The sequence below is a fragment of the Malus sylvestris genome, chromosome 2 (genome assembly GCF_916048215.2).
Source record: "Malus sylvestris chromosome 2, drMalSylv7.2, whole genome shotgun sequence".
In the NCBI taxonomy this organism is placed as follows: domain Eukaryota; kingdom Viridiplantae; phylum Streptophyta; class Magnoliopsida; order Rosales; family Rosaceae; genus Malus; species Malus sylvestris.
The window spans coordinates 36,988,444-36,998,877 of NC_062261.1; positions in this window are offsets into that span (position 1 = coordinate 36,988,444).

Sequence of the window (10,434 nt, forward strand, 5' to 3'; positions counted from 1 at the left end):
TTTAACAACCAACATTTAGACACTACAAAAGATCACTCATCCTTGTGAGAGAATTGATACTTGGTCCAATAGTATTATTGTTTTAATTTTTAATTTTTAATTTTTCATTTAACTGTTGTATTATTATTTTCATTTTTCATTTTTCGGATTTCCTACATAATTTAATTAGATAAATTCGAATTATGAAAAGGAGGGCCCTATTATTTTGGTCTAGTAGTAATTTTTGACTTGTGAGGTTTTTTTTTTTCAAAAAAGAGGGACAACTAGTGGCAAGTCACGATTATCCACCCCTTTCCGAGGGTCAGAAAGACTCATAGAGACATTTTAGCCTCCCTCTGGTCACAAGTCTGGCTGCCACACCATCAACGGATTTCTAACCCAAGACCTTCAATTTTTAATACAAGCAATTCGTTTCTCCTAAGCTTAGGAATTAATATTATAATATAATTCTGATTGTATTCTTGATTTTTAGAGATCCTTACGCTAAAAGCGAATTTATACCACATTATTGTTAGCTCATTGTGAGGTTAGGCCCACTCCCTCCCTCTAGTGTAAATAATATCGTTTGTTCAAAAAAAAAAGTCTACATGTTTGTAAAAATAGGTCTTTGTACTCTTCTCTCTAGCTTTTTCTCTCTGTAGAATTTTCTCTCTTGCCCAAAAAAAACCCCAATCTTCTTTTCGCCGCCGACTCCTTCCTTTCGTTAGGGTCGGCAGACAACCCCTGCATCTCCTCACCTTTTCCTTTTCTTTCTAGCCAGCTACCCCCACCCACTCACTAAGGCATCCCTTCTTCAATATTTCCTATTTTCCTTCCCTTTCTCTTGTTTGTTTTCGACTTTCCTACTAAATTTCTAATTTCCTTGAGCTTGTCTCAATCGCCTTGAGTTTATCTCATATCAGGGCTTTTATGCTCTTTTCTTCCTCCGTTGCCTCTCTTCGTCGTCAATTTTCCACCACCAACCTTTACCACTCGACATATCACGCGTCTCCCATAGGCGGCACACTTATGTTGGGCAGTCGCTAAAATGCTGTTTTTAGCACTATTTGGTAGGATTATGGGAGCGTTTTTGCGCGGGTGGCTTACTCATCCCCATTTCCATTTTCTGTTCATCCAGCTTGTTCGTGGGTTCTTCCTCTTGGTGGTGGTGGCGGATAGGAGATGGTGGCTTAGCTGCCGTGGTGGAGTCAGCATTCTTCCTGATCTAGGGTTTTTGTTGTGGTGGGCTTGCTCTTTTTGGGCTTTTTTGGTGTATTTTCGTTTCGACTATGCTTGTATTGCGACTGCCTTTGGACTTTCTAGTTCATGTAATAGTTTTTTTATTTAATGAAAGCTTTTAGTTTGACCAAAAAAAAAAATCTTTGTACTTTGAACATAATTATCAGATTATAAATTTTTATAGGGTAAATTACACAAAACTAACTCAACTATGAGTAGCACTACAATTTTATACCTCATGTTTTAAACTGTGTAATGTCATACCTCAATTTACGAATTCATTGCAATGTCATACCTCCGTTAAAACTTTCATCAATTTATATGTTAACTGCTAACGTGACAAAAGCAAGGCCTCATGTTTAATGACATATAATCAAATCTTTGCCACGTGGCAAAAAATTAATTTAAAAAAATTAATAATTTCATAATGACAGAAACAAGAAAATCTATTTAAAATATAAATACATTAGTTAATTAAAATTTTAACAAAATGAAAAAAAAATGAAAAACTTAATAACCCTAATTTCCCCCACCCCTCGGCTCCAAATTGAGATCCGCCGATCCACCATCACGATTCGCGACTCCACTAACCTTATTCCATCTTAGTCGCACGGCCACCATCCCAACTTCACCAACTCGAACTCAAGCGATACCAGTGACTCCCCACGCGACTGAACTGCAATTTACCCAGACAAGTTCATGGTTGAATTTCAGATCTAGATCGTGGGTTTTCCGGCCGAACCCACAACCTCTTTCTTCTCACAGGGGCGCGGTGGTGAACCTTGACAGCCTGTGCATGACGTAGCATGACGATGAGGACCTCGATTTTGATCCGTACATAATGTCCGACTTCGACGAAGAAAACCCACCACTCGAATCTGAAGAGCTAAAACTTGAATTCATCAGGAACTCAGTTCTGGTGACTGTTTCTCAAATTTTTTATCTCAAAATCTACCATGGAATTTCGTAGAACAGGTACCGATATCTCTATTTTGGGTTCGTCAATGGACCGGTAAATGGACTCGATGAGGGTGGAAAAGAGATGGGTTGTGTTTGGATCAAAACTTGAACTTTGGGCTCAAGAAAGGAGCTGGCCCAAAGGGATGCCTAGAGGAGAGCCCAGCCGAAGCCCAGTCGAAATCCAGAAAAGCAGAAAGGGCCTTTTTTGACTTGGTACAGCTCATGAAGACCACTTGCTTACCTACCCAAAGGCCAAGTGGTATAGACTGACTAGCTACACAGCCCATAAAGTACTTTATGGTGGCAGTACATGTAAAATAGCTGATGAGTCATCACCCTTCAAACCGCATTCCGGGCAAGGTTGCTGCTACAGGAGACCAAGCCGAGTTGTCTATATAAGAAGAAAAAGAAACCAGGAATAAGGACACTCAATCAAACAAACAAATGCAAGCACAAACTCTGCTCAAAGCCAGATTTGCCTTCAAAACGAAGCTGTAGTCAGCCCAAGCCTTCATCCCTCTCGGGACAAGCCTTCATCCCTCGCGGGATAAACCTTCACTCAAACCCTTGTAATAGCTCTGCTACCTTGTTCAACCTTGTTGTAGTATCGATTCATCTTTTGTAATCTCTCTCTCTCTAAAGCTTTCAGACCCTTGATAAACTACAAAGATAGGAACCTGCAAGACGATCAGCCTTACCCGACCTTCTTTGTTTTTGTCTTTTCATTCATTAGCCTAGCAATATGTTGTATACTTCCAGTTATATTCAAGTTATTTCTAGCAAGATGACTATTAAAAGACTTTCTTAGTACTCGGATCCGATTTGAATATATCTTCAGTGTTCAAACCAGATCCAAGTCCTAAGCCCTCGGGCATGCAAATCTGATTAGTTAAAAGTCCTTGGCCTCAAGGCATAAAAAAGAACCTTATGTGGACTTAACCTATCCACGACAATCCTTGACAAACGAGAAGTCCGAAGTTACTTGGGGCGCAAGTAATCGACCTACCTCTTAGTCTTATTTCTATTACATTATGATTATCATAGAACGTTTAAGCATGGAAAAGATTCTGATAGGAAGCCTCAAGGCCTACACCTAAGGCCCCACGAAGGCACCTATTTGGATTCATTCCGTTCTGCGGTCTAGAACGTTTGAGTATAAGAACGAACTCTAATGGGAAGCCTCAAGGCCTACATCTAAGGCCCCATAAAGGCACCTATTTGGGTTCATTCTACCTCTCGGACTCGGGTAATCAGAAGTATAATAGTTATAAGACTCATGCAATCACGAGAACAAATATGATGTGTTCGAGCACTTGTTTAGTTATTGATAGGAAGCCTCAAGGCCTACACCTAAGGTCCCACAAAGGCACATGTCATAACTAACACGGTTTCTCGGGTATATACATATATACAACCAAAACTCGACATCCATTTCACATCTGCCATATTGAAGATGGCAGTGGCACGCCTGAGCACCTAAAAGTTAACCTTGATTGTGAGCCTCAAGGCCTACACCTAAGGCCTCACAAAGGCACCTCTCAAAGTTAACTCTGTCCTTCTCTTTCAGCCTTGCCCGACGAGCCTTGCCCGAAGAGTCTTGCCCGACAAGACTTGCCCGACAAAGCCTGACAGTGAAGCAGAAGCCCGATAGCAGCCCTCAACCGGCGCCAACCTCCTGGGGAGCTGTGTGCTCATCGGCCAGGAAACATCCCCTACGGAAATTCCTGACGTGAACATAGTTTTGGCACGCCCGGTGGGATTCCCATTTGATCAGAAGATATATGTCAAAATGCCAGAAGATTTGCAAACCACGTTGCTACAAATGTTGCAAAGATTGGAGAAAGCTTCCACAGGCTCCAGAAAAGAAACAGACCTGGTTCCTCCCGAGGGAAAGAGACTTAAAACCAGCCAGCCAGAAGAGTTGGTGGTAGACAAACCTGCAGTTCCCTTCTCAGAAGCCCCTGTAAATATGATCAATATGGCATGGGTTGAGAAGAGAAAAGAAAGAATCACAAGGGAACCAGATGAAGAAAGATTGGCTGAAAAACCTACTAGAGGGGTGATTAAATCGCCCGAATATCTAAAAGCAGCTATAATCAAGGGGATGGTTATGTGTAGTAAGTGCCAATGCGAGTGTGAGCTCGAAATTCCCCCGGCTGGAATCCTCATTGATCATGAACTGATCAGGAGGAAGGAAGAAGATGAAAGGAGGAGAGCCCACGAAAAGATCAAACAGGCTACGAAAAAAGACACTTCCCGAAGCGTTTTTCAACGATTAGGATGTGATTCCTAACCCAAAGCTTTGTCAGAAGTATTTCGAAACCATGAAGCTTCTGAAGAGGCAGAAGATATGGAGGCCAAAATACGGAGGGGTACAGATCATCCTTAATATGGCCAGATGGGAAGGGAAATCAAGAGGATGGATGGGATAACAAATCCTGTCAGAAAAGGAAATCATGCCCATCTCGGGCGAAAATGGTACGTAGTCGGAAAGAACGGACAGCCTACCAAACAAATGGGAGCCTCTATGGTCAGGAGGGTTCAAAGGCAGCACAAAGCCTACATGAATTCCCTGAAGACCCCCGCAACATCCGAAGCCTCCAAAAATCAAAAATTGGAGAAAACATCATCTGGGGGAAATAGTCAGCTCAGCTGGAGAAGTAAGAAAGAGGTGGAAAAGGCCAATAGCAAGACAGAAGGTGAGGGGAATCACGTGCCGCAGAGCCAACACCCTGGGAAGTATCGGATCTTGAGGAGAGCTCAAGAAGATCTGGTCATGGTGCCAACCCCCAGGTGGAAGCCAGAGCCTATTTGCGTTGGAGCTGTTTCATCTGAAAGGATACCACCTTCTCTGCCATTGGTGGATCCTTTTGGTGAAGTTCCAAAGCAAACGCTGTACGCGGGCATGAATCAACAAGAGGGGGCACCAGAACCACTACTTCCAGCCGATGCAATGGCCTGGTTGGATGAATTCATGGACCAGATTGGGGGCAATAAAGAAGATCTGCCCGAGCCTAGTAATTTTCATATCAACATGGCGTATGTATTATCCGCCATGTTTGGTGCCAAACCTGATCAGCCCGCTACTATGAAGGATGATTACTTGACAACTGAGCCAATGATGGCACATGTCAATGTGGAGGTAGTCGAAGAAGGAGAGTCGGGCAAGGCTGAATCCACTGAAGCATCCAAAGATAGTCCTTTCAGGATTTACACAGACGAAATGGTGTTTAGCCGCCCGAACAGCTCGTTGGCCAATCATCTGAAGCCCATATATGTTGCTGCTCATTTGGAAGGTGTGCCATTCAAAAGAATTCTAATTGATGGGGGAGCAGCTGTTAATGTGTTACCAGCCAAGCAAATGAGGAAAATGGGAAGAGGCACGGAGGATCTTATTCCCACAGACCTCACGGTCTCTAGCTTCTCAGGCGCTATCACCAAAACTCATGGGATATTGCCTTTAGAAGTGGATTTGGGATCTAAACAGATCATGCTGGCATTCTTTGTGGTGGACTGCACTTCCACTTATGGGGCCTTACTCGGAAGGGATTGGATCCACCAAAGTCTGGCCATACCCTCCACACTTCATCAACAAGTGGCTGTTTACCATGAAGAGGGCACAGAATGACCAAGCTTTTAGGAGATAGTAGAGGCCGAATCACGGCCATTTCTCCCCACAGCCAATGTTGCGGAAGCAAGTTTCTATAACCCCAACGTAGGAATCTTGAAATGTTCAGGAGTTGATGAGAACGGCCACCCTACCAAGGTGACGGCCCAAAAGCTTTTGGAACAAGGAATGCTGCTTACTAGATAGGAGTGGGATAGACCTTGTATCATCCCAAATCCCCTACACCATCAATGACTGAACAAAATAAGAAAGATCAGGTAATGGCAGTCAGATCCCTGATTAAAAGACTATTGGTATATGGGAAGGGAAGAAGGCAAGAAATGGAGCTCTTGGACAAGGAAGAGCAGGAATGGCAGGTGGGAACTTCAACCAGCCAGCATGAAAGCAAGGAGGAATCTTGCAGAGAAGAATTGGAAAGGGCCATTCAAATGGCCGAGTGCATTTATAACCTAGATGGGCCAGACGACTTGCCCGAGAGCCTGGAGCTGGTCGAATTTTTGTGTGCAGAACCAGATAAGCCACCACCAGAAGTCCAGGATCCTCTGGAAATTATTGATCTAGGGACAAAGGAAGATCCAAGACCAATACAAATTAGTCGTTTATTGGGGGTCGATGATCGGGCAAAGATTATCTGCCTTTTGCAAGAATTCAAAGACTGTTTTGCTTGGCATTATACTGAGATGCCAAGTTTAGATTCAGCCTTGGTGGAACATAGAATGCCCATCAAGGAGGACTATAAACCTGTTAAGCAAGCACCACGAAGGATGTCAAAGGAGATAGAAGAAAAGGTCAAAAAGGAGATTGAAAGGCTAGTAAAAGTTGGCTTTATCAGACCAGCCAAATATATGGAGTGGTTGGCCAACATTGTACCCGTTTTAAAAGCTGTAACAAAAGCAGTACGATGTTGTGTGGATTACAGAAATATTAATGGTGCTACACCAAAAGATGAGTATCCCATGCCCATAGCCGATTTATCCATAGATGCAGTAGCAAAACATAAAGTCCTATCTTTTATGGATGGGAATGCCAGGTATAATCAGATAAAGATGGCTCCAGAAGATATACACAAAATAGCTTTTAGGTGTCCCGGTCATATGGGGGCATATGAATATCTGGTCATGCCATTCGGGCTCAAAAACGCTAGTGCAACTTACCAAAGGGCAATGAATGCCATCTTTCACGATCTGATTGGCCAGAGCATAGAGGTATACATCGATGACATAGTGGTGAAGTCCAAGACGGAAGAACAGCATCTGGAAGATCTCAGACAAGCATTAGCAAGGATGAGGATCCACAAATTAAAGATGAATCCAAAGAAATGTGCGTTTGGAGTAAGAGCGGGCAACTTCTTGGGATTCCTGGTGCATCAAAGAGGTGTAGAAGTGGACAAGAACAAATCTCGAGCAATAATGGAGTCACCTTCACCCACCAACAAGGTGCAACTCCAGAGGCTACTGGGCAAAATTAACTTCTCGAGGAGATTCATTGCTAATTTAGCATGCAAGATCCAGCCGCTGACTCATTTACTAAGATTGAAAGATAACGAAAACTTCGAGTGGGGACCACCACACCAACAGGCCTTTGACAGCATCAAGGCTTATTTGACTTCTCCACCAGTGTTGGTGCCACCTCAAAGGGGAAAACCCTTGAAGCTGTATATTTCTGCCTCAGAAAAGTCAATCGGGAGTTTGCTAGCCCAAAATAATGAAGGCGGGAAGGAGCAAGCAATATACTACCTCAGTAGAATTCTGACCGAGGTAGAAACAAGATATTCCCCAGTAGAGAGATTATGTTTGGCTCTATATTTCACTGCCAGTAAATTAAGGCATTACATGTTACCTTGTCACGTGCACATCATCGCCAAGACAGATGTGATAAAGTACATGTTGTCAAAGCCAATGCTAACAGGAAGGATTGGGAAATGGATTCTAGCATTATCAGAATTCAGTTTTCAGTACGTACCCCAAAGGGTAGTCAAAGGCCAAGCAATTGCTGACTTCCTGGCCGAGCACCAAGAATCTCAAAGTGAGATAATCAATATCCCAGGAAGCCTGGAGGTTACTAGCATTTGGATCCCGCCAAGAAAAGATATTTCGGGCAAAGAAGATTGGGTCCAGCAAGAGATAAGAATAGTAGCTGGTCTCTGGATCACTCCTTGGAAGTTGTATTTCGATGGATCTCACACTCAGAAGGCTTCAGGAGCAGGGATTGTAATTGTAAACCCTCAAGGGGTTTATCATTATTACTCATTTCTCCTGGACTACCAAGGAAATACTAATAATCGGGTAGAGTATGAGGCCTTAATAATTGGTCTGGAAATCTAGATGGATCTGGCGGCAATAGAGGTAGAGGTCTTTGGGGATTCAGTGTTGGTAATAAACCAGTTAAATGGGGAGTTCAAGTGCAGACATATTACCATGGCGGGTTATTACTTGGCAGCTATGCAATTATTGAGTTTCTGGGAAAATATCAGTCAATCATGTTCCCAGGGGATCCAACTTAGCGGCCAACGAGATGGCACAACTAGCCTCAGGAGTGCCAATACAGGAGAGAATATATGGGATAGATGTCGAGATCCAAAGAAGAAACCTTCCTTCGATCTTAGAAAGGGGATTCAGTCTAGATATAATGGTGCTAGAAGCCAAGATAGAAGATTGGAGGTCACCTATCATTCATCATTTGAAGGATCCCTCTGCGCCTACAAGCAAGAATGATAGACAGCAAGCAACCAAGTATGTCTTATGGGCGAAGAACTTGCTAAGGAAAACTCCAGATGGGTTACTGTTGAAATGCTTGGGCCAAGAAGAATCCATGAGGGTAATGGCCGAAGTACATGAAGGAGTATGTGGAGCACATCAGGCTGGAATGAAGATGAGATGGTTGCTTAGAAGGTACGGTTATTTCTGGCCCGACATGGAAAAAGATTGCAAGTCTTATGCCCGAGGTTGTGAAGAATGTCAAAGGCACTGACCTCTCCAGCATATGCCCTCGGTACCTTTAAATCCAGTAGTCAAGCCTTGGCCTTTCAGAGGATGGGCAATGGACTTCATCGGGCAAATCTATCCAGCTTCTAGTAAAGGGCATACCTTCATAATTGTAGCAACGAATTATTTCACCAAGTGGGTAAAAGCATAAGCAGTAAAATCCATAACTTCAGCCACAGTCAAGAATTTTATCGAGACCAAGATTCTGCACAGATATGGGGTGCCCGAAACTATAGTAACGGATCGTGGGCCATCTTTTATTTCAAAAGAAGTTGAGGAGTTTGCAAGCAAGTACAAAATAAAGATGATCCAGTCCAGTCCGTACTACCCTTAATCAAATGGCCAGACAGAGGCCAGCAACAAGATCCTGGTCAACATTATCAAAAGAATGGTGATTGATAGTCCAGAAAGGTGGCATGTAAATCTGGGGAACACTTTGTGGGCATACAGAACTTCCAAGAGGGCAGCAACAGGGACAACTCCTTATGCTTTAACTTTCGGGCAAGATGCAGTGCTCCCCGTGGAGATCAATGTAAATTCTGTAAGAATTCAAAATCAATTTGGGTTACATAGTGAAAAGTACATCGAAGCCATGTGTCAAGGAATTGAAGACTTGGATGTAGCCCGAATTGAAGCTTTGAACCAGATTCAAGAAGGAAAGCAAGTCGTTGCCCGAGCTTATAACAAAAAGGTAAAGATGAAGTCTTTCAAGGAAGGGGATTTAGTCTGGAAGACAGTCCTCCCTCTAGGAGCTCAGCTCAGGGGCTTTGAAAAATGGAGCCCGACATGGGAATGTCCTTTCATTATTAGTTGCGTTTTGGATAGAGGAGGATACTACTTGGCGGACCTTGAAGGAAACAGGCAGAAACATCCCATTAATGTTAAATTCTTAAAGAAATATTGTCCTACGTTGTGGGATGTTAGAGATTGTTATATTGAAAATGATGCAAGGTGAAGCAGGCTTTGGGAGTCTAATGTGCAGCGTTGTTCATCAACCATTCAAAAAAGACAGAAAAACAAAAGTTGCTAAAATAATATTTCTTTCATTTCGACAAATTGGTGAAAGTTACAACAGATTCAATTCTTGCATATTGCATTTGATTATCTCTGGATATAGTGGTATTTTCAGCTGGTTTCCCGATATCTTCATGAATAGAATCCAATCAGGTGATCGGGTTGTGCGGCCAACATGAGCCTGGTAGAGGATCCTCAGACAGGACCATCACCATAAGTGATGGTGAAGCCCGATTTATCACCGCAACAAGCAGGAAGACAAGCCTTCAAGAAGAAACTTCATGACCAAAGGTGTTGGAGATAGTGGGGTGTTCGACCAAGGGTGTTGGAGATAGCAGTCATTTGATGAAAACCCTTTTTCTCACGAAAAGGGAGTTTTAGGAAACCCCACTCAAAGCCTGAGGAACCCATTTATCAGTTTTTGAACGCTCGAGGAAGATGGAAGAGAAGGCCGAAGAAGATTTGATGGCTTGACAGAAGAAATTCCGAGCCAGAATTGATAGAGCCCCCAGAGGATAGTTCAAAGGTCGTGAGGAGAGCAAGTTCAAAGGTCGTGAGGAGAGCAAGGGGCACAGGGTTGCCTTCATCCTGTCTAGAAAACACAAAGTTCCAAAAGATTGATATACACGC